This window comes from Pleurodeles waltl, chromosome 6 (assembly GCF_031143425.1).
Source record: "Pleurodeles waltl isolate 20211129_DDA chromosome 6, aPleWal1.hap1.20221129, whole genome shotgun sequence".
Lineage (NCBI taxonomy): Eukaryota > Metazoa > Chordata > Amphibia > Caudata > Salamandridae > Pleurodeles > Pleurodeles waltl.
Window position 1 is genome coordinate 164,464,302 of NC_090445.1, and position 26,240 is coordinate 164,490,541.

Consider the following 26,240-nt stretch of genomic DNA (forward strand, 5'->3'; position numbering starts at 1 on the left):
TGCTATCAGCTCATAGAGCCAACATTTCATGCCAATAATTAGTATGTGAAAGTGCACACATACTACAATAGAGAAAGGATGGTCATGATGAAAGGTAGTAAACAATTTAAGGCCACCCTTAATTTGGAGTTACAAACCTTGGTCGATTTCCACGTTGCACATTAATATATTTATTAGACACTCAACCATGATAATTTCCTGCAAAAACACACTCAATACCGACTTTTTCACAAAATTATTTTGATATTAATGCATATGGCAGAAACAGCCAGTAATCAGTGAATCAAGAAATAGCATTATTGCTGCAAAGCCTTGAAATAATCAGGTAAGATACACAGTGACACTATGGCTGTTCCGACTGCAAACAGTGATACAGTGTTGTGAGATGACCACAAAAAACTTGAATGGATTAAGATACTAAGTAACACCGTGGCTACAGACTCAGCGCTGCAATATAGGCACACGCGTGACCTCTTGCCAGTTTACTTGGCTCAAATCCGAAAATAGACGCTGACATTAAGACCTGAAAGAGCAATCATTACTCTTCAAGCTTGAAAATTAAATAACACCCATACAGAATGGCCCCAGCCCAGAGGAAAAACCTGTCTGTCTCAGTGGGGACTGGGTCCTTTAAGAGTGGTGGGGCGTAATACTTGGCTCGATTTACAAAGAGCTTTTTCTTGGAGGGTTCTCCCACACTTCTTGCAGTAAGTTTACTGTCTCACTCTGATTCACTCAGTCTCACTTGGTCTCACTAATTCACGCAGTCTCACTCAGTCTACTCTGGCCCACTCTGTATCACTCTGTCCCATTCATTCTCACTCATTCTTAATTACTCATTCTTACTTTGTCTCAATCTCACACACATTAACACTCAGTTGCACTGTCATTCTCCCTTGCTCGCTCACATTCATTCTCACAAATAGTCGCCCTTATTGTCACTCATTCTCACTCACTCTGATTCATTTCTTAACTCGCTCTCACTTTAACTCACACACGCAGTCACATAGACATGCCAGAGTGCTGGGATTTCATAAACAATGTCACTGGCTGCCTCAGTTTGTTGCTGGACCCAAAGCAGGTCTGCTTTGTTTTTTTTTTGTATCAAGAGTAAACCAGTATTCACTCTTGATACAAATAAAATGGACCACAAAATAAGAAGGGTGTAGTGTAGCTGTGGAGCCCATAAAGGAGAACTGCCACTGGTCAAAGGTTACCTATCCATCAAACCAATCCATCCACTCAATCATCCTTCCCCCTTTCATCCATCCATTCATTCATTCAATCACCCATCCTTTTGTTCCTCCATCCACCCTTCACTCCAACTGTCTATTCATTCATTCACTCCATCCATCCATCATGCTGCATTTGGCTCATCCATCTAGCCACCCTTTCACTCAGTGTTCGATCCTTACACCCATCCATTCACACTTTGTCCTGTCTATCCATCCATACATCCATTCTAACATCCCTCCATTTACCCTTTCACTCAGCAATCCATCCTTTTGCTCACTCATACATCTTTTCATCCGTCCATCAGTTCACCCTTTCACTCACCCATCAATCCTTTCATCCAGACACACCATCTTCCCTGCCTTTCACAAATCCATCCGTTATTTTACTAACCCATCTTTACACACATCCTTTCACTCATCCATCCTTTTGGACATCCATCCATATTTTCACTCCATCCACGTTCCCTTCCACTCATCTATCCATCCATCCTTTCACTCATTCTACCATACAGCCATCTTTTCTCTCATTATCCATCAATCCACCTGTTCACTCCATCCATCCATCCATCCTCCCTTTCACTCATACACCCTCCCTGCCTTTCCCTCTCCCATTATTACATCCATCCTTTCACTCATTCATCCATGCATCTACCATCTACTACTTTATCCATCCATCCTTCCACTCATCCGCCCATCCACTCATCCTTCCATTCACTCACTCACCCTTTCAAGTTAATTATGAGCCTTTGTTTGCAGAGCTGCAGACAGGAGAAGAGGCCCATCAAGAAACCCACCACCCCTATAGCTGCTAAAGTGTGTGTGTGTGTGTGTTGGGGTGGGGGGTGAGGGTTGATGATGCCCCCTGAAGCAGAAGCTTAACTGCACATTTACCAGTTAGTCCACAAGTGCAATTGTTCTCCCAGCTGGTTCCTTCTCTCTTGGGCCTCTACGGAGTTAAGATAAGGAGCACTCTGTCAGGCTCAGCTCCATAAATTTTTTTCAAAGTGAAACCAAATGCAGTACTTAACATGTGTTACTGTCGGAAGAGTAGCCCTCTCCATTCCCCCTAAAGCCTGCCCCTCTGTGATGACCAACAAATGTTGCCTTGTCCTCATCGCACTGCCCCACCTCAGCCATTGAAGTGAATGGAGCTTTGCTAACTCCTCCCAGGGTCACTGTTTATGCGCCCCAAAAGCAACCGGATCCATTGCATTCTAGTTCACCACTCCCTCTCCGATGATGTCACTGCTGTAGCTTGTGCCTGCAGGTCGGAGAAAACCTCACCTGGCTGACACCCGTGCAGTAGGACATCTGCAAAGTTCACTGGAGTTCACACGGGAGTCTGCACACTGTCTCAGAGCAGTGATTTTTTTTTGAGCTGCTCTGCAGTGGTTTCCTTGTTCTTGCCTCTCCCCAGAGGGTGGCAGGGCATCGCCTCTTTTGCCCATGGACACCAGTCGCTCCTGGTCTGTCCTACAAATCAGAGACCTCCACCAGAGAAAGAATAAATCATCTTTGGGACTGCACGCCTGCGCCCCGTATTAAAAATAGAGGCAAAGGACATCGTAATAACATTAGGGTGTCTCACTGCCCGAGATTTAAAACAGCAGTGAGACGCCCAGCCAATTGGGATGCACTGTTGCTGTAACAATACACGAGCATCTAAGCTCAGAGACCTGTGATTGGGTGAGCCCCTGGAAAGCCTTTGGCTGAAATAACTGCATTATTAAAGGAAGAAAGGTTCTACTGTGAGGAATGGCAGACAGAGTGGAAGCTCCTCCAGGATAACATCAAGTGTAGTCTTTTTTTGGTCGATCTTACATTTCGTCTCCATAGTCATAATCAGCAAATCTGTCCAGTTCCGAGGCTCCAAACCCACTGAAAAGCCTGCTGTCCCTAACCCAGGGAGCAGAGATAGGCTTGCTGAAGGCAATAAGAATCTGGGCAGAGACAGGGAAAGGCAGAGAGACTGGACTGGAACTTGCTCCCAGATGGAATGGTCTCAGTCATGTGCGTACACCATTCAACCCCATTGTTACGGAGATAATATACCATGCAATGGCCGGAAACAGAGTGGGATTTGTGAGATATCGAACACATATAGAGATGCAAGATTACAGAGGTGCCCCTCTACCCCCCATTGGGGCAGATGAGCGTCACCCCCCCTGCTGCCAGTGCAGCAAACATGAAAAACAAAATGGTAATACAATGAACTACCATTTTATTTTTCACTGCTCCCAGCCCGAGAAGTGTTTGGGAGTGAGGGCATTGCTGGTGACTAGCAGCAGGGGAGTGGCTCTCACTCCCTCAGTTTACATTGTGCATGGCAGTTTGTCCGGCTGTCTTGAGCTGGCCAGCCTCACATGCGCAGTGTAAACCTCTCCACTCAGCTGTCTGAGAGAGCAGATACAGGCCTCCTGTGCCTGCTGGAGTGTTGAGGCAGCCCGCTCCAGCCAACCCTGGCGCTGCTCTCATGCTGGTCATCTGCAGCATGAAAGCAGCACTGGGATTTGGAGAGGGGAGCTGTGTGAGGCTCCAGGAAGTGCCAGACGAAGACGAGAAGCAGGAGAGTTGGGAAGTACATTTTACTTTTTTTGTCCCACTGACAGGCACTGTGAGAAACTCACATTGCCTTCAGCTTTTTCCAGAGCTCTCAGTCATGGTCCAAAGGAACTGGGGGGATCAAGAAGAGGAAAGACAGGGAGAACTGAAAAGGAAAAACACAACAAACATGAGGGTGGAATACCTGTATGATCTGATATAAAAGCGGAGGCGCCTTGCCAAGCAAAGACTGAGCCCTGAATGATCTTAAGCAGAGCTCCACCACTTTGACCCAGACGTGACCCTAACACCAGGAAGCGAGTATGCAAATTCATGTAGTTAGCTGTCTATTGTTCACATTTTCATGAGCTTCCATTGACTTGCCTTGTACAGCCTCGCTGCGTCTGTTTGCCCTGACTCCTGACAAAAATCTTTTCAAAATAATGCTCTGTAAGCTGATTCTTTTGTCCTGTGATGGCTGGTGAATCATGACGCTGATGTTCAGCTAGTTTGAATGAATAGAGTCCCATCCCCGCTAATTAATGTGCAAGGTCAGTATTTCATGATCCTACTGCCGGTCATACTTCAGGTGGCCAACATGAAAAACTCTGTTTTTCCCCAAATATTTTCATTCATTTTACTTGTAACAGGCTCTGTTTACATCAATATGCTGTGGCCCAGATTCCCTGTACAGCAATACATGAATATATAAATTAATGGAGAAATGCAATCATATGTAAACAGTCACCCCTTCAGACAAAAGTTGAACGTATATGAGGCTAGTGGAGTTGTGTTGCTATGTTCGCCCTAACTGGTCTGTGTATGCCCAGACGTGGGTCTCTTGCTTGCTGTGTCTCTGGATTCAAGCTAGTCTGGCTGATGAGGGGTGATACCCTGAAACCAGTCCCAGCATGTTTGTTTCCTGTCCAGGGAGGACCTAGTAGGGCAGTTCGGATTGGACTGTTCCCAGGGGGAGCAAGGTCAAGACTGATTTGTAGATGGCTGGGTCCAAATTGGGATGGCACGGTGAGCGAAAGAACAATGGCTTCAACCCAGATGTTTGACTGGGGGTGAGTTGCTGCAGTCAAGCATCACAACCATAAAACATAATGAAAAGGGAACAATAACCAAAGAAAAAACCAATGCCGCTCGTCTTCCCACCCTCCCAGTCCCAAGGAAAACAAGAACAATGTCCTTCAATTGGCAGTGCAGGGTACATCAATTGTCTGTTAAGGAGGAGTAAGTATAGCCCCTAATCATCGTTTCACTGTTCCATAAGGTTACACCTACAATCTCAAGTCCTGGCATCGGCTCAAAACAAAAGCTCTCCAAATGCCCACGGACAATATACCTCTGCCACATAGTTACCAGAGGGGCAGTCGTCCCCTTCCAGGACATGGCAATGCAACCTTCTGCTAATACAACTGCTAGTCCCTGAAACCCCCTTACTTATTTCATTCATTTCATTGCTATCCTGGAGTGAAGAAGGTAAGTGCATGGGGTCACGTGGCAAAATGGAGACAGTGATATCCGACATACAGGAGGTTACTGTTTGCCAGAAGTCTATTGTTACCGGGCAAAGCCACACCATATGAAGACAATCTGTGTCAGCCTGCTGGCATCTGGGGCATACTTCCCTTGCTCCTGGGTACATTTTCCCTGTTTTGTCAGGAGAAAGGGATGTGTGGTGAAAATAGTTCAATCATGTGAACCTAAATCGGATATTTCATGTAAACGCCTGAGGGACCCCAAGCACCTCCACCAAAAGGCATCCTGTAGTTCCACGGACAGCTTCTCCTCCCACCAACCACTAAGAGCTGGGAATCCGATACCTGCAATATCACTTCTCAAGGCTCCGTAAATGTTGACAAAAGCACAATGGGCCAGCTACCTGTGCAGGGTCTTATCGCGGTTCCATAATTTCCCTGTCACCCCTCGTAAAGCAGAGTATAGGAGAAATCGGCCCGGGTCCAAGGTACCGCCTCTCTCAGATCTGCAAAGGTGCAAAGTTTGCCCTCCATGACTGTGTCCCCCCATGTCTTGAATCCAGCTGTGGCCCAGGAATCTACTTGGTAAATCTCCCTCAGCCGCCTGCATTGTGGGGGGCCCCAAACGGGCAGGCTAGATGCATAGGGCATTGCCCTTTTACCAAGGTGTATGTATTTCTTCCAGCACCATGTTGCCACCTTCAATAAAGCACTGGGGACAGTATGGTATGAAGGGGCATCCAATAACTACTCCAATAATGGAGAGACCCCGAAATTGATGTTCAACAGATCCCTTTGCCGGGTCAGAAGTGTCCAGCAGCCTTTGGAGCACCCACTAAAGTTGAGCCGCTGCATAGTATATAAAGCTCATGATTGGGAGCTCCCAACCCCCCATTGTCCGGCGTAGCATATAAAGCGTCCAGCTTAACTCTATTGTTAATCCATATCAGAGATGCAAGTAAACGTTGTACGTCTAGAAAGAATGACTCCTTTAATATCACCGGAGTGCTGAAGAAAATAGAGGAGTTGTGGAAGGTCCAACATTTTGGCAATAGACACTCCCCATGAGTGACGGGTAGCAGTGTCCAAAAGGGCAGTGACTGTCGAATCGAGGTCAAAGCCTTCCCCAGATTCCCCTCCACAAGATCGTGCTCGGAGGGGTATATTTGGGCTCCTAAATGTTTGAAGGTGTCATATTTCCACAGTAGAGAGGGTGTTCCCTGTGGAATGGCATAAGGGTTTGGTTGTCCATTACAAAGGAAATAAACATGATTTCCCCCAATCGACCCGCAGCCCAGAGAACGTGAAAAACTCAGTTAATAACATTAAAGCATGGGTAAGGGTTTTCCTCTTGCACGCCGCAGCACCACCACATTTTACGGCGGTAGCCATGTTAAGTGAGGGAACATCCCTCAGAAGCAGGAATGCAACCAGCACTGTATTTCAGAGCAAGCATACAAGTTCTGCCAGGACCAAAGCCATTCTCTCTTCGCATTGCTTTTAAAGCTCTTTTTCTGGTATTCGCAAGAAATCTGATGATAGCTGCGCTGCCTAGCAAGACCTAATTTGTATGATATAATTAACCTATTTAATATGAGGGTTATCTGTAAGAGATTCCTAGAGTAAAGCTGTTCAGTGCTGCTTGTGTATTGGACATATCAGGCCCACAGGGTTGTGCTTGGGTTTCTTGTACTTAACCTCAAGCTTTGCGATGTTGTGTAGAGGAATCATGCTCAAAAGAACATAACTATAAGGTTTAAGTAAACTAGGGCCAGATTCACAAAGAGGTCTCTGATCTTGCGATGCGACCTATATACTGATAGGTCTCATTACAAAATCTCCAGTCACAGGGTGTTGCATAATGACCTGTCTAATTAATATAAATGAGGCAGGTCGCTATTTGTGACCCACTGGGATTGCCTATAAAAAAAATAGAGATGGTGGCTTGCAAGGAATAGAAGACGGCCATCCCTGTATTTGCATTCCCAAATATATATATTTTTTAAATCTTATGTAGAAATGTTTTTCTGCTCTCCCTGAGGCCACCCAAAACTGTTCACAAAGGAGAAATGTTCCCCTTTGTGAATCATTTGCCACCTCATTTTAAGAGTTGATAAGTGCAAGTCATTGATGCGTGCAATACAAAAGCATAACCTGGAGGGGATGGCACTTTCACACCTGCTCTGAAATGAGATTAGTGTGTTTCACTAAATCCGTTTAGTGATTCAGTAAGGCTTTTCAGAATTGCAAAATACATTTAATACATACCTAAAAGCCATTATGGAGTTGCAAACCCCCTGATTTTGTGAATTACAAGGGTTGTAACGCAAGGGCTGTGCACGCCCCCTCCGTGCTCGTCACAGCCTGTGGCCCCACCACTTTTACAAGAAAACAATAATAATAAACAGTTTATTATTGTTTTCTTGTAAACGTTTTGCAGCAGCTGCTGCTGGCGGGGGGTGGGGGAGGGCGACGCTCCTCTGTCATAGCAGAGGAGCCGCCCCTGGTAAACCCTATGGACACAGCAACTGTAAATACAATTGTTTGTGTCACATGTATACTCATTCACATGTATTGTTTGCCACAGTAATGATGTGTGTCCTTTTCTCCTCTTCATGTGTTATCGCATTGGAGACGGTTGAGACCGGAGCGAGTGCCCTTCGTTTGCTTTACATATTGCATTATATTAGGTTAAGATATCATGTCCTTGACATTCATGGATTGTTGAAATGAAATCAAAGGTTTTTCAAGCAATAGATGTCATTAAAATTTAATTCTGGTTACAGAGTCAACATTTCCCAATAGTTGGTGGTGGTTTTTTATATATTGAAATTTTATGTGGACCTTTTTAACACAAAAGACGTAGACTTTTCCCCTCTTCTCTTAGTTTTTTCAGCACTTACGCTTCAGTGCTTTTACTGATACAGACCATGTATGGCTGATGAAGCTCTTGCAGTATCCTTTCTGCCTGAAGTTGTTACTGCATTTTCCTTCTCCTTCTTCATAACTCTCCTCACTGTATGTTGTTCTCTTTAATCTTGTGAGCTGTGAATACAGAAGGTGTTTCAGTGGAGGAGATTCGTTCTGTCTGAGGGTTTCTGGTATACATTATATTACTATCCATCATGATTAGTACATCGAAAAATGAAATACTAGTTTGACTCAATGTGTGGCTGAATTTGATCTGTTCATTTTTGTCATTTATTTCTCTAATTTTCTTGTTAGTGTTTCTTCCTTTTCTTGCCAATATAAATATATCATTAATTTACCTCATGTAGATAATTAATTCATTTCTCTATTCTTCATATTCAAAGATACAGTTTTCCTCTATTTTGGACATAATAATATTTGTGCATCCGACTGCTGAGCTAGAGCCAATTAATGTTCCATTTAATTGCAAAAATAGTCATCTTCCCAACTGAATTAACTGTGGTACAGAGTACATTGTAGCAATTATAATACAAACAGATCCGTGACTTATTCTTTGTCAGTTTTCAATAGAGCTTACTCAACTGCTTCTAGAACGTCTTTGTGTGGTATTTAAGTGTAAAGTGCATTTCCATCTCTAGTACACAAAATTGCACACTCCTCTTTCTTTATTGCTGTATTTGAAAGTTTGATTAGAATATCTTGTGTTGTATTATTTCTCGTACAAATTCATCAGTGTAATTAGTTACAGGTTTGAGTAAGGATCCATGGTCTAAAATGTTGATTTTTTTCAGATTTGTATTGATTTTTGGAAGCATGTATATGTAGGCTTTTGAGGTTATTGGTTGTCAAAACACTTCTTTATCCAGGACTTTTACCAAAACAGAGTCAAGAAACTTACATTTCTTTGGTTGATCCCCATGTATGTTATCACCAGTCTTCTTCATTTATCAGCCATTTTAAGCATGATCTCTTTGTTTTTCACTACCTTGAAGAGGCCTCTTTTTCACTTGTTGGTCAAGTTGTCATGGCTATTATTATTCTCATTATTTCATTACTAAACTTCGTTGAGCGACAAAATTATCTAGTGCTTTGGTACTGACCAGAGGCATATCACAACTTAGGTCTTGAATTCCTTGACTTGGGCCTAGTTTAGTAAGTGAGATTTGGGGGAAAGGTGAATTAAGAGTCTGAGCTATCCCAAACATCTCCGCAACATGCCCTTTTAAGACAGAGTTTTTCATTCAGCATGGGTTGGCTTACTGAAGGAAAGATTGGTGACTTTTCAAAAATTAAATCATTATTCTTGAATCCCTTCAAATCAATCCTTCAAATATTCTACAGTCAGTAAAAGTCTGGTACATTGGACACATTGGTGGTCATTCTGACCTCGGCGGTAAAAGGCGCCTACCGCCGGTCAGAAATCCTCCATAATCCCGCCGCGGTCGCGGAAACCCGCCACGGTCATTCTGACCCGCAGAAGGCAAACCTCCGAAAATCCGACCGCCACAACAGACCGCCAGACCAGCGGTCGGCGGAAAGGTGGAGGTGACCAAACCTCCACCGCCACGCCAACAGAAATACGCCCATCCCATTACGACCCACGAATCCACGCGGCGGTCATTCAAACGCGGTATTCCATTGGCGGGACACACCGGCGCGGTCAGAATACACACCAACGAACAAAACTCACCCACATTGGACGATTTGAATCCCACACACCTGATACACATACACACACCACTCCCACACACACAATACAATATAAAACACCCACCCACATCACCCACAAACCCCTACGCTTACAAAATCGTAAAGAAGGCAAGAGCGAGACACCAGCATCCAAAACATAACAGCCACAGCCACTCAACACCATCACCCACACACTATCCACACACAAAACAACACACACCACCACACTCAACTCACTTAAATACACATACTCCACCCCACACATCATACACACCACCCCATGGCACCCCAAAGACAACCCCGCTTCACAGACGAAGAACTCAGGGTTATGGTGGAGGAAATCGTTCGTGTAGAGCCCCAGCTGTTCGGCACACAGATACAATACACCAGCATTGCCCGGAGGACGGAGCTATGGCAGAGGATTGTCGACAGGGTGAACGCAGTGGGACAGCACCCCAGAAATCGGGAAGACATCAGGAAGCGATGGAACGACCTACGGGGGAAGGTGCGTTCCATGGTATCCAGGCACAACATCGCCGTGCAGAAGACTGGCGGAGGACCCCCACCTCAACCCCCACAATTCACATCATGGGAGGAGGAAGTCTTGAACATCCTGCATCCTGACGGCCTCGCAGGAGTCGGCGGAGGAATGGATACTGGTAAGTTGAAGCTTCAATACTGCTTCCCCCCCACCTGCATGCCAAATCAGACCCCAACCCTCACCCCCATCCTCGAACCCCATCCTCGAACCCCACCCTCACCCCCACCCTCACCCCCACCACCATCCTCACCCCCACCACCATCCTCACCCCCACCACCATCCTCACCCCCACCCCCACCCCCACCACACCTATTCCCCGCCAATGTCTCACCATCACAACCCACTCATCCCAAAACCTAGGCCTGCATGCGTCCACTAAGCATGGACACCCATCACCAAAGCATGCCCAATGCATATACACATCCCCCCCACAAGCCACCCTCACCAAAGCCCCCACACACGAATGCCAGCACTTGGGGACACGAGAACCCACAGATACACCCATATGCGACACATTGAAACTATAACCATACCTCTATACCCCTGCAGGACCCGACCGTCAACACACCGCGGCGGAGGGGCCAGAATTATCCACACCCCCCACCCAAGAGGCCGTCAGCGATGACAGCAGCTCTGTCGATCTGGACACCGATGACCAGCCCGGACCATCGGGGACCTCTGGACAGTCGGTTCCCCTCACACAGGCACAGGCCACTATAGACCCTAACCCCTCTGGGAACACCAGCACAGCTCCCACCCAGCGGGCCCATGCCTCTGTCTCCAGGGCGCGTCAATCTGCGGTGTGTCTACCACTACAGGGCACCCAGGATAACCCACCACCCCAACAACAACAGGGACCTGGGGGCAGTGGTAGTGGGCACACCGGCCAGGGGGCAGAGGCCCAGGGAAACAGGGCAACTCGGCGGGCAGCTGTGCGACAGGGGGGGGGAGGAGAGGCCCAGGGAACCCACTCTCCACGAGGTCCTCACCACCATCATGGGAGCATACAACCGCTCCCAGGAGACGATGGCGACGGTACTGGCCCGGTTCCAGGAGATCCAGGTGCTGCAGGAGGAACACTATCGGGGGTACAGGGAGGACATCCGAGCCATCAACACCACCCTGGTTACCATGGTAGGGCTGCTGCAGGACCTCGTAAACAGCAGGGCGGACACTGAACAACACCCAAGGGCCCCTGCCACTAGCCGGGACCAAGAACAGCCATCCACCTCCGCCGGCGCTAGTGGACAGGAGGCCCCCGCACAGCAGCAGCCCACCAGACCCCCACCTCCTGCAGGAGAAGAACCACCCCGCAAGAGGGCCCTGAGATCTCGCAAGACAGAGTAGGATGTCAAGACCCCCGCCAGCAATGGATACCACCTGATGTCATCCCACTGTCCCACATTGTCACCCTGTCCATCCTCGAACTGCCCATGCTCCATCTCTCCACAGGCCTCTGGACAATGCACCTGTGTGACTGTTACTCTGGACTCTGCCATGGACATTCCTTCACCATAGCCCCCACCCACTTGAAACCACCCATCCCATTTTGAGCACTTCAATAAACACCTATTTTGCACCAAAATATCAGGAGTCTGGCTGTGATTTCAATAGATTGTAATTGACATGACAGTGCAAATATGTCCTTGTACATGGTGAAGTCAACAAACAGCTGCCACAAAGCTGTAGTCCATGGGGAAACGAAGCACAGGACTCGTAGTGGGGACCCCAGATCTGAAATAGGGAGGGAAAAGCCAAAACTCAGTCATCATACACTGGGGCAAATAGACAGGCAGCAGAGATGCTGCAGAGTAGTTAACATTTACTAAATTATCTTTGAAATGTTACCTGTGTCCTATTGGAAGTACTGTTCAATGATTCTGTCCCTGTTGTCTGTTTCAGCCCCGTCGTCTTCCTCCTCGTCACTCTCCTCAGGTTCCACCGCTGCCACAACACCACCGTCTCGACCATCCTCCTGCAGGAAAGGCACCTGGCGGCGCAAAGCCAGGTTGTGAAGCATGCAGCAGGCCACGATGATGTGACACACCTTCTTAGGTGAGTACATTAGGGATCCACCGGTCATATGCAGGCAGCGAAACCTGGCCTTTAGGAGGCCAAAGGTGCGTTCGATCACCCTCCTAGTACGCCCATGGGCCTCATTGTACCGTTCCTCTGCCCTGGTCCGGGGATTCCTTACTGGGGTCAGTAGCCATGACAGGTTGGGGTACCCAGAGTCACCCACTAGCCATACACGGTGTCTCTGTAGCTGTTCCATCACGTAAGGGATGCTGCTATTCCTGAGGATGTAGGCGTCATGCACTGACCCTGGGAATTTGGCATTTACATGCGAGATGTACTGGTCAGCCAAACACACCACCTGGATGTTCATTGAATGGTAACTTTTTCTGTTCCTGTACACCTGCTCCCTGTCTCTTGGGGGAACCAAAGCCACATGGGTCCCATCAATGGCACCAATTACGTTGGGAATATGTCCAAGGGCGTAGAAATCACCCTTCACTGTAGCCAGTTCGCCCACCTCAGGGAAAATGATGTAGTTCCTCACGGATTTCATCAGGGCAGACAACACTCTGGATAACACCTTTGAAAACATGGGCTGAGACATCCCAGAAGCAATTCCCACGGTTGTCTGAAATGACCCACTTGCCAAGAAATGGAGTACTGACATGACCTGCACCAGAGGGGGAATCCCTGTGGGTTGGCGGATGGGGGACATCAGGTCGGGCTCCAGCCGGGCACACAGTTCATGGATAGTGGCACGGTTAAGACGGTAGGTCAGGATAATGTGGCGTTCTTCCATTGTCGCCAGGTCCACCAGCGGTCGGTACACGGGAGGATTCATCCGTCTCCTCGCCCAACCCAGCGGACGGTGCCTAGGAAGGACAACATGGAGCACACAGTCAGGCAACCCACAGGTACGTACTCACAGCTAGCACAGTATACGATTCTCTATGCAGTGAATGGCGTGTCTGAGTGGCTATGCAAGGCCTAGGCCTGTGTGACGCAGTTGAAATTGAGCCATGTGGGCCCTGGAAATGGCGGCTGCCTGACCTGTGAAGTGTGACAATGGGATGTGAGGTCAATGCGCTGGCGTGGCACACCGCGGCGGGCGGCGGGCGAAGACCGCGGCGCGAAGCCGCATTGGTTAACATTGAAGCCTATGGGTTTCAGGAGCCAATGGCGAAGGGCGCCGGCGGTGGCGGGACACACCGCCGCGGTACGCACCGCCGCGGACGTGACCGCCATTTTCTATCTACTTATCCACTTGCGACTTGAACTTTCACAGGAGAGGACCTATACTGCAAGTGTTGCTGTGACCTCGGTCTGGAAGGGACAATGGCTGCTGCGACTGGGGAAAGGGCCCCTGCCTTCACTGGAGAGGAGTTGGAGAAACTTGTGGATGGGGTCCTCCCCCAGTATGCGCTACTCTACGGTCCTCCAGACCAACAAGTGAGTTTAATTCTATCTGGATTTGGGGCCACTGGCTGGCTTGGGGGCCTGGCGGGGATGGGGGGCATGTTGGGCCTGGCGGGGGGCCTGGCGGGGATGGGGGGCATGTTGGGCATGGCGGGGGGCCTGGCGGGGGGCCTGGCGGGGATGGGGGGCATGTTGGGCATGGCGGGGGGCCTGGCGGGGGGCCTGGCGGGGATGGGGGGCATGTTGGGCCTGGCGGGGGGCCTGGCGGGGATGGGGGGCATGTTGGGCATGGCGGGGGGCCTGGCGGGGGGCCTGGCGGGGATGGGGGGCATGTTGGGGCTGGCGGGGGGCCTGGCGGGGGGCCTGGCGGGGATGGGGGCCATGTTGGGCCTGGCGGGGGGCCTGGCGGGGATGGGGGGCATGTTGGGCATGGCGGGGGGCCTGGCGGGGGGCCTGGCGGGGATGGGGGGCATGTTGGGGCTGGCGGGGGGCCTGGCGGGGGGCCTGGCGGGGATGGGGGCCATGTTGGGCCTGGCGGGGGGCCTGGCGGGGATGGGGGGCATGTTGGGCATGGCGGGGGGCCTGGCGGGGATGGGGGGCATGTTGGGCATGGCGGGGGGCCTGGCGGGGGGCCTGGCGGGGATGGGGGGCATGTTGGGCCTGGCGGGGGGCCTGGCGGGGATGGGGGGCATGTTGGGCATGGCGGGGGGCCTGGTGGGGATGGGGGGCATGTTGGGCCTGGCGGGGGGCCTGGCGGGGATGGGGGGCGTTGGGCCACTGGAAAGGAAAATGCTGAGTAACTTGAACGTGGTATTTCTCCCTCCCTGTACGTGTCACATAGGTCGCGCCCATGAGAAGATCGGGATTTGGCGTGCCATCGCCAAGGAAGTCCGGGCCCTGGGGGTCCACCATCGACGGGGCACCCACTGCCGCAAGAGGTGGGAGGACATCCGCCGCGGGACCAAGAAGACCGCCGAGTCTCTGCTGGGGATGGCCTCCCAACGTAGGCGGGGTGCCTGCCGTCAACTGAGCCCCCTGATGTTCCGGATCCTGGCGGTGGCCTACCCTGATTTGGATGGGCGCGTGAGGGCAGCACAGCAGACACAAGGGGGTGAGTCCAAGCATTATCTACTCTGTTGTTGCGCAGTGGAGGTGTCTGGGTGGGGGAGGAGGGCTGTGGGTCCCCCTAGGCCAGGGCGATATCTGTAGGCTGGGCACCCCCGTAAGCCCCTGTGTCCCCAGCCACCACCCTCAGTAGTGTGTCAGTACAGCCATCCCTGGGCCGTGTCATCCATGGGTGCAGTTGACAACTCTAGGCGTGTAGGGCATGTTCCACGGAATGCGTAGCGGACCCCAAGTGCGCAACTTAGTGCAGGGGGCATCTGTGTCTGTCATGTCCGCTAACTGTACCGGAGATCCATGTAATCAATATCCCTTTATTTCTCTCTCCCCCCCCCTTTTTGTTTGTCTTTCTGTGCTTGTGTGCATCAGCATCATCAGGCGGAGGAGAAGTGGCATCGGGGCAGGAGGGAGCTGCATCTCACATGGCCCAGGAGGGCCATGCCACAGAGTCAGACTGGACCAGTGAGACGGAGGGCGAGGGGAGCTCCACGACGGGGACGACTGGAGCCTGCAGCGACACGGACACGTCCTCGGAAGGGGGCTCCCTTGCGGGGGTGGCACCATCCGTGCCCCCCGCCATTACAGGTACAGCCGCCACCCAGCGCACCATCTCCGCCCTCCCAGCAGCCCCTCCGCGTTCGCCCCGTGCCCGCTCTGCCAGGAAGCCGGGCATCTCCTTCGCCCCAGGCACCTCAGGCCCTGCCCCTGTTACCCCCGCTGCCCTCAGTGAGGAGGTCATTGACCTCCTCCGAACGCTCATTGTTGGGCAGACTACCCTTTTGAATGCCATCCAGGGGGTGGAGAGGGAGGTTCATCGCAGCAATGCGTACCTGGAGGGCATTCATTCGGGTCAGGCTGCCCATCAGCGATCGTTCCAGGCTCTGGCCTCAGCACTGACGGCAGCCATTGTCCCTGTCTCCTGCCTGCCTCTACTAACTCCCTCCTCCCAGTCTCCTGTTCCTCTGCCTGTCCCACCCACACCATCAGACCAGCCTGCACACACCTCAACACCCAAGAGAAGCTCATCCAAACATAAGCACCACAGATCACGCAGACATTCACACACGCAACATTCCGATGCAGACATGCCAACAGTCACTACCACCTCTGTGACCCCCACCTCCTCGTCTCCCTCCTCCCTCCTCCCTCCCTGTGACGTCTACACTCACACCTCCATTCACCTCACCATCAGCCAGTGTTTCCATCACCAGCACACCCTCCACTCCAGTCCGCACACGTGCAGTCACCACCCCCACTGCCATTTACACGTCCCCTGTGTCCTCTCCCACTGTGTCTGTCACCCCCTCTTCCACACCACACAAACGCAGCCACCCACCCACCCAACAGCCATCCACCTCACGACAGCCTATCCCTCCTGCACCTGCACCCAAAGACAGCAAACGTGACCTACAACCACATCCTCTCCCTCCACTCCCATTCCCACTGTACCTACCACTCTCCATTGTCCCAAGAAGCTCTTCCTCGCCACTACTAACTTCTTTCCTGACCCTGAGCCCCCCCCCCTCCTTCTCGTCGGGGTAAGAAGAGCACCTCAGCCACCACCAGCCCTGCAGCCCCCTTGACAAGGGTGCAGGGGTATTGGAGCCCGCCAGCCCGCATGTCTGGATCTTCGCCCAGCAGCAAGGGGACAGCCAGCCCACCCCCTGGGAAGAGGAGCAGAAGGCGGAAGGGGCGCCGCAGGAGCCCGCCTTCTACATCCCCCCCGGACACCACCCAGAGACAGTCACCAGCCACAGCTCCAAAGGGAGGAAAGGGCCACAGGCCGACGACTAAGGAGGGCAAGGGCAGCAAGTTGGAGAGGTCAGGCAGCAGGCCTGCTGCCCAGGAGGAGCCCACAACCCCCATAGCCGCTGCCCCGGGAGGAACCGGCACAGCTGCCCCGGGAGAGCCCACCAGCCCCATAGCCGCTGCCCAGGGAGGACCCAGCCCAGCTGGCCAGGAGGGCCCCACCACCCACAGCCCAGGTGGGCAGTGAAGGAGCACCATCCCCGCTGCCCAGGAGGGCACCACCAGGCATTTAGCAGTTGGCCATAGACCGTCCGCCGTCTCAAGAACCGCTGAACTGGGCCCTTCAAGGCAAGAACCGCTGAACTGGGCCCTTCAAGGCAAGAACCGCTGAACTGTGCCCTTCAAGGCAAGAACCGCTGAACTGGGCCCCGCCGTCTCAAGAACCGCTGAACTGGGCCCTTCAAGGCAAGAACCGCTGAACTGGGCCCTTCAAGGCAAGAACCGCTGAACTGGGCCCCGCCGTCTCAAGAACCGCTGAACTGGGCCCTTCAAGGCAAGAACCGCTGAACTGGGCCCTTCAAGGCAAGAACCGCTTAACTGGGCCCCGCCGTCTCAGGAACCGCTGAACTGGGCCCTTCAAGGCAAGAACCGCTGGCCCTTTGGCAGACGTGGCAGGGCAGGATCTATCTCGGGCAGGCCTGCAGGATGTCCTCTGGCCAACTTGCCTCCTCCAGTGGCAGTGGGGTCTGTTATGGACTGTTTGGACTGTGGCTTTGCTCTCCCCAGGATGGCCCAGTGGGCAGGCCACCCACTGTATGGACTGTTTGGACTGTGGCTTTGCTCTCCCCAGGATGGCCCAGTGGGCAGGCCACCCACTGTATGGACTGTATGGACTGTGGCTTTGCTCTCCCCAGGATGGCCCAGTGGGCAGGCCACCCACTGTATGGACTGTATGGACTGTGGCTTTGCTCTCCCCAGGATGGCCCAGTGGGCAGGCCACCCACTGTATGGACTGTTTGGACTGTGGCTTTGCTCTCCCCAGGATGGCCCAGTGGGCAGGCCACCCACTGTATGGACTGTTTGGACTGTGGCTTTGCTCTCCCCAGGATGGCCCAGTGGGCAGGCCACCCACTGTATGGACTGTGGCTTTGCTCTCCCCAGGATGGCCCAGTGGGCAGGCCACCCACTGTATGGACTGTATGGACTGTGGCTTTGCTCTCCCCAGGATGGCCCAGTGGGCAGGCCACCCACTGTATGGACTGTTTGGACTGTGGCTTTGCTCTCCCCAGGATGGGCCAGTGGTCATGGAGTCCCCTCGTGGATCTGGCGTCGTGTACTCAAGTGGCTGAGGTGCCCCCCCTTCCCTTCCCCCTGAGGTGCCTGTCCTATTTTCTTTCTGATGCCCCTGCAGTGTTCTCTCCGTGGAGTTCTTGTCGTGGGACTGGGCCTTGCCCCTTTGCACAGGACCCCTGTGATCCACGGACAGTGGTTGGACTACATTTAGTAGCTGTATATATTTTGTACATAGTTTATTTATTTTTTGGGATTAATGGCGTACATATTTCAATATATCTGCCCGTTTATGATCTCTTCTTTTGGTCTTTGCATTATTTCGGAGGGGGGTGGTTTGTGGGTTGTGACAGTGATCTGTGGGAATGCATTGATGTGTGTGTTGTAGTGGGTGTGGGTGGGTGGGTGTGTGCCGGTAATCTTTTCCCTCCCCTGTGTCGTAGGTGCAGTACTCACCGATGTCTTCCGCGCCGCCGGGCGTGCTCCTGGTATATGAGGAGGAATAGGAGTGCGGGGATGACCTGTAACTCTGGCTCCATACTGCCGGAATCTCGCGTGGAGTGCGTAGAGGTGAGCGTTTTCCCGTTCGTAGTCTGTTTCCGCCGTGTTCTTATCGGCGGTGCTCCCGCCCCGGAAAAGGTGGCAGATTGGTGGGTCGTAATAGGGTGGGCGGTACTTTGTCTGCCGCCGGGCTGTTGGCGGGAACCGCCGCGCTGTTTGTTTGTACCGCTGTGGCGGTCGGAGTGTTAAGTTGGCGGGCTGTGTTGGCGGTTCCCGCCAGGGTCAGAATGCCATTTTTAATACCGCCGGTCTGTTCGCGGTCCGACCGCCGCCTCTCCGCCGACCGCCAAGGTCAGAATGAGGGCCATTATATTTATTGGACATCATCATCTGTAGGAAACTGTCACTTGCACTTTACAGGTTTGAATAAGCCAGTTTACAAGGTTACGTGTCTGCTGTAGTGATTTGTGTGTAAAATGTTTCAGGTCATATGTTCCACTGCCATTAAGACAACGTGATGGGTAAATGCAGCTCATGTACACAACAAATGCCTAGGAGATGTGTATGTGAGCACACACATGTGCATGTGTAACCTCATGGCTGTTTTATATCTGGTATTTGTTATATAGCCTCAACTTAACGTTAAGGGGCAGTAGACTCCTTTTCAGAGAACATTTTTCTTCCAGTCGGGACATCTCAAGCTTGAGGTGTCATCCATAAAACAGTACATTCTGCACATTGATGCCAAAAACAAAATGAAATGAGGAGGTAGAGGACATCTCAAACACCAGTGGGAACCTTGCATTCCACGTGTTCCACCACTCCACTCGCCAACAACAAAAAAGGTGTTTTCCAATATTTAATGTATAGATTTTTATGAAGAAAGTGAATGGAAGTAAACATGTAGGTTTGCAGATAGAGTCCTGTGAGTCAAGATTGCCATGCTAGAAAGATAGCTGGGGAGTATAAACAGATATATGCTAGGGATCTAAGTCTCGGTACATTTACTACTTCCTGTTCTAAAACATAAAAGTATGAGAGGGAGCATTCCTGGCTTATACCCTACTTTCTGCTCTTCCATCATGTCAAATATGTTATGACATTTTCTGTGAACACCAAATAGCCGATCCAAAAATAGTGAAAACTTCCCTTTGAGATGAAACAGAGTTTTATACCTTGAATGGATGTTCAGGTCATGTGAGACACATCCTATTTCTCAGCAAAGCTGACTAAATGTATTTGTTTATCTTTGACATGTGGTGTGTGGGATGGGAGGGGGCGGCGGCTCTAAATGAGTCTTTCCTAGGTTCCAGGGGAGATGGGTTTCAGCTGTGAGCCCAAGGGAAGCACAACACATATGCTCCCAAACTTCACTCAGTGTCCCTGGGCCCAATTAGCCACTAGATATTGCACTTATTAGGGGGTGTGACCACCCCACCTAAGTTATGCCCATTTCCTTTGACCTTTGTTTTATTCTATGATTTCCATAATTACAACTACATTGTTGAAGCAAGATTTTAGCTGGAGGTTTTGCATTAAATAGAACAGTGCAGTTGATTTGGAATGGATTGAATCTTTCACTAGAGATGTTAATCACTACGTTTTTGCTTGGCTGCGTAATATCCTTTTCTTGTTTTTCCTGACATGTTAAGTTTTTTTTTTTTCAGTGCATCCAGGTCTTTCGTTTGATGTTGGGCTGATTGATAAAACAGACTGGTGTTTTGAGTTGCCTGGCCTTACCTAATGTCTTGACTTGACTTTCACGGGGTTCCAATACACAGACTAGTAATTATTCGAAGACAGAGAATTGACGCATGAAGCATGACGTATGTGAGTGAAATGTATTACAATATTCGAACTACTGAATTTAATATTGATAGTGTGCATCTAAAGGAAGCCCCATGTTCAGACATCCCACAACTCCTCATTTTGTTTATATAAACCCAAACATTCTACTCATTTGAACCCTTTTTCATGGTATTCCCCACCTGGTCCGTGGACTTTTCTCTTTCTCTCTATACCCTGCCACCGTGTTTCTTTACATTTGATGCCTCTTTGTGGTTCCGCACCACAGACCCTGCTCCAGTGTCACTGCATCTATTACACCCTGTGGTCACCTTCTGCATACCACCCCTTCACACAGCTCCCCATTATGCAGGATGACAGGGTGCAGTAGGTCACACGGTGTGGTGGCAGAGCACTATTGTGGATGCTGATGTTGGTGCAGCGAGTACGTCGATGCCAAATATGCTGTATCATAAACGTACAACACCAAAAGGATCACTAGGAAAATCATGGTTGATTTGTATAGTATGTTGGTTACAGCACACAATAAGTAGGATTAGAAACTTATTCATGCAAAAACTTGATATCAGAGCAGTTAGGGCTTATGACATCATGTTCAAGCTGGAAGATCATTGAATCACTGTTTGTTTTAAATTTTCATGCAAAAGGGAGTCCACGTTGGAGCACCATCAGAGCAGGAGTAGAACATTGAATGAGGTTCTAAGGAGTGAATGTAACTGATTTCAGAAAGCTTTGTGACTGGCAAGGAGTGAGTGTGTGAGCATGAGCAAAGCTGTAGACAGCATAGAATCATAAATTCTGTTTCTGACTGCAAGTAGGCTGGTTGGGAGGACACATTTTTACCCAAAAAAACAACTTAGCTGTTGAATGACCAGTTGCAGAGACGGCAATCATCCATTCAATCAGAGTCGGAGTGACAAGCAAAATCAGCCCTGGCACAAATGTTCAAATCCGTCCCCTGTGAAGGAGGCTAGAATGCGACCACTGCGGCATGCCAGCCCATCCAGTTCTAAAAACGCAACCACCCTACCAGCACGACAATGCGGAAAAAGCAAGAATGGAGCATAGTCAGTCCAGTCCTGCACTGAACTAAACCACTTGCCAAACAAATGATACTGAACTACCAGAAAACACTGGCATGTTCTTCTGAATCGTGCTCGCATATATTCAATGCTTGAGAGTTACCTGAATGATGCACAATGTCTCGAAAAAGTATTGTAATTTATGTTTTTAGTTTAAATGACTATAGCAGAAGAAACAACGATTATTTTATGGCTGCATTTACCAATGTAACACTCAGTCTATTAAGTAATGAGTACTTGCCAGTTTCATTACTAGAATTTTATCTCTTCATTTCATGTGCAGAATAGGTGTGTGTCTGGTTTGTTGTCTTTCAAACATATAATTCACATAAACCAAAGTTCACTGAACCTTAAGCCAACTGTGACAGCAGAACACGCCTCTGTCATTAGTAGTGAGGTGGAGAAAGTTGAGTGAATAAAAAACATATGTGAACTATTAGTACATCACTCTGAATAGGTATGTGTCAGATATTTTTGTGCACTCCTGATTATATGCAACATATAGCATGGGCAGAATGTAGTTTTATACTTGTTCATACCTGTATATACTGATACTATATAACTGCTTCTGAAACAGATTTTCTATCATCTGTAGGAGTATGTTTTCCTGAGTCTTGTTAACTAGGTCTTAATTTGTCCCTAGAAGCCATCTTTTACTAAATCAATGTCAACCTTGTCTTCCCTCCTGCATATCTCACTGTTTAACAAACAGTCAAGCATTATCATTGTTCATGCCATTTTCGATTAACTTTCTCCAGCTCAGTCACGATTATAACTACATTTCAAGGTCCTTCCATTAGCTCACTGAACCCTATACATTCACAATAGCTTGCTGTTGTTCATGTATCTAGTTTGCTCCATCTCCGGATGGCATTAGCAAGGAGTGGGCAGAATCAATATTCATATAGTGGGCTAGTGCTTAGTTGCTAAGGCAATATGACGTTCAATAAAACTGTGTTCTGATATGCAAATTAAATTATACATTTGCTGAAACCACTGTGATTCTGCAGTTTTGGTAATTTCATATGCACAAATAATGTATAAAAACCTTTGATTCTGAGGGTGAGCCAGAAGACTTTCCTGAAGACAGATATTGCTAGGGAAGCTGTCCGTTTCGCTATTGATTTTGATTCCCAGTTGTGGCTTAGAATAATTTTGATTTAAATTGCATTGATTTAATTTGCATTTCTTTGTAATAACTAATATGCAAAGAGCCTTCATGGCATTAACTCTGAATTGTCTTATTTTTGAATTTTGTAATAAAACTGTTAACTATTCAGCTGATTTAAAACTCAGTTATTGAGTGGGCCCTTTTTACTTAAATGAGTGTTTTCTGATATTTTTGACATGTTTGGAAGTGCCTTACCTCGGGGACACTTTGTCTCACGAAATTAAAGTTTAACACCATCTCCGATTCATCAAATTGTGGGCGTCCTGTCAAAGTACATTTTGAAGTGTTGAAATTGCAGGGTTTCCAGCATCCACGTATGTAGTAAGTGTTGCAATTAATGGTGGATACTCCTAGGTTATAAAAGAAGAAGGTTTATTAGTTTAGTAGTAGGTTACAGATAAAGCCCCACCAGGAGCAGCATCCTGCAGCTCTGCCCTTCTTACTCCAACTGTCCACTCATCCAAGCACAAACACTCTCAACATTCCAGTCATAGAATGACCTCACTCACTGGGAACATTACGATTGTGGGGAAAATGCATAGGATAGTAAGAAGCCACAACACATATCCCCCATTATGAAAACAATAGGAAGTTAAGCAGAACGAAAGACTGCAAGACACCCTCACAAAACGTCCTACAAAACTATAAGTACCACCCCAACAAAATAAACAGAAAAGGTTAAACAAACACTCTCTGCATAATTTCAATACTCAAGTGAGATGTAAGATGGTAAAAACACAGGCAATCAATATGTTTAACAACTTTACAATACAAGTGTACAGATAACCCAGAACTTCCCTCCACATCTAACAGAAAACACTAACTACCTGTTGCCCTCCACATCACATACACTCTTACAGGATTAGCCCATTGCCCTCCAGAACCCAACACTCAAAGAGGACTATGGCTTCTTCCACACTCTACTGCATTGGGATGTAACTACGTACCCCCATCACCATTCTCTTAAACAGAACCAGGGTTTCACCTACCTTCTACTGCACTGGGGTGTAACCACATACCCCATCACCATACACTCAACCAGCACCAGGGTTTCATCTACCCTCAACTGCATTGGGTTGTAACCACATACCCCTATCTCCCTACAATCACACTGGACCAGAGTTTCAGCTACCCTGTACTGCATTGGGGTGTAACGACATACCTCCTTAACATTGGGCTTAATACACAGCCCCCACATGCTTAACCCCTTAGGAAGGATTGACATGTATAACTGGGGTGTAAAACACACCCCTTAAGGCATTGGGCTAAACCCACTGCCCCTTCGTGCTAAACCTATTAGGAAGGATGGTACATCTAACCTTCCACTTTAACACATTGCCCCTACATCCTAAACCCCTTAGGAAGGATGGTAAAAAACACGTTCTGAAATAAGGACCAAGGGACAAATCTCACAACACTATATTGTCACTCAACCCTCTCCTCCTGCTTCACAATAAACAGGACGGAGAAAACTACTCTAAAGACACTAACATATCACCCAGCATATGTGACTCAAGCATCCAACCTCAAATCATACAACTGTAAAATCCTGCATGGCTTTGAAACTTCAGCACACTATACACTTGCAAAAATTTGGTAAGCAACATTTCATATTAAAACAACATTATGGCACACCTCCCATACATAACATACACACCACAACCCAACAACTTTAAAACTTGTCAGTAACAGCATCTCATAGAAACATATACTATGGTAGCACCCATTGTAACACCCAAATTCCTCCACTCGGGTGAGCAACCTCTCCCCCTGAACAAATCTCAAACACTTCATCCTCGACACTGCCTTTTACTCCAAATACCCCGTGGTGATTCAGGATGCTGAAAGATGCTCAGATGCTCTTTTATCCCATTAACACATATTTCAGACTTTTCATATGGACAGCTCAACGCTCTTCTCATGTTGTCGGCTTTTGTTAATCTCATCACTATCTGTGATCACTTCCTTTCAAAATGTTTGTATTTTCCACAAATAGAGTCTGTACTTTACTCCACACCAGTATTTTATTGTTCAAGGCTCACCACTCGAGGGTTAATCTCTAATAATCAGGGTTCATACGTTCTTTAATTGGTACAGCACAGGGCAGCAAATCCTCTACAGATGTAGTTCTGTATTTCTCCACAAGTCCCATAGGGGGGATGATTCAACGTGCGTCCGTTTTACACAAACGCGTGTTGCACTTCCTACTTTACTCAGTGGTGTGCGTTCCAGCCACTTAGCTGCTGTGTGAGGAAGTCACCTTCAGCACATGAATTATATGCACGGGTAATGTTCACAACAATGCACGTTAGCCATTCAGCTGCTGCGAATGCCTCTCACAGTTCTAACTCTCCCGAATGAGTAGCAGCAGAACGGCAGCCTCGCGCCCAGTCTGAGTCACACTTCTTTGCAATGTCTGTCGCTGCTTAACTGCTTTGACCAGGACGCACGTTCTTAGCAAAGCTTTATTTAAAAACACATTCATATAATGCACGCCTCCTCGGCAGTGCTCGGGCCCCCAACATTTGATTAAATACCTGTGTCTCCTTACCGTTTCACCTGAGATGGGGCCAAATTCAGGCATTTTAGGTTAATTCCAGTAGCGTCAGGCATACACCAAACTTTAGCCAAAGTTCCAGAGTGCTTGCAGCACACGGTTACTGAAAAGCAATTTAAGTGCTTCCCAGGGGCTTCACAATTATGCGCTAGAGAATGCTAGACGGTTACATTAACATAACCCCCTGACATCCACAAATTCTTGCTGCTCACCGTTATTGTTACTCACAGGGTCCCATAATGTTGCATTTTAGTGCTTCAATGACTGCTGTTACACACTGCTGGTTCATTCATAGCCATGAATGCTACACAGACTGTTCTGTGAACGTTAAGCAGGCCACCTTCACAGTCTGCAGGCTAGCAGATGGCTTGAGACACTGGTGGGGTTTAGAGTGTCCTCATAGATTTTCAATCTCTCTTCTCTTGGTTTTCCTCTGTAATCTAGTTTCTCCTTTGTTTCTCTGTAGTTGGTTTCTTTCTTCTTTAACACCCTGGTTCTTTCTTAAATTGTTGTTGCAATCAATGATGGATACTCATAGGTTATAAAAGAAGTAGATTTATTAGCTTAGTTGTAGGTTACAGATAAGGCCCCACCAGGAGCAGCATCCTGCTGCTCAGCCCTTCTCACTCCAACTGGTCACTCATCTAAGCACAAACACTGTCAACATTCCAACCATACAATGACCTCACTCACCGGCTGAGCGGGAAGAAATATTAAGATTGTGGGCCAAATGCATAAGATAGCAAGAGGCCACAATACAAAGTGCCTTTAAAACCTCTTCACTTTAAGACCCTCCATGTTAAAAAGAGGCATTACCACCTATTTTTGTCCCTATTCTTTCAGTTGTCAGCATGTTTCTGCCCGTCATATTAGCGTGAAGATATGTAATGCAAGATGCAGGCTCATCTTGTGGGATTGTATATTACCTCTGCTTAATGTGAAAAAAACACATAAGTGCTGTGGCCCAAAATTTTTCTTAGCAGCCCAAGACCAGTGATGCTGAATACAGAGATGATGAATACCAAGGCTGCCTAGCCTTGATTCCACCCCTTACTGCTTCCTTAAAACACTATACAATTCTGATCTCTTTATTTTACTCTTGC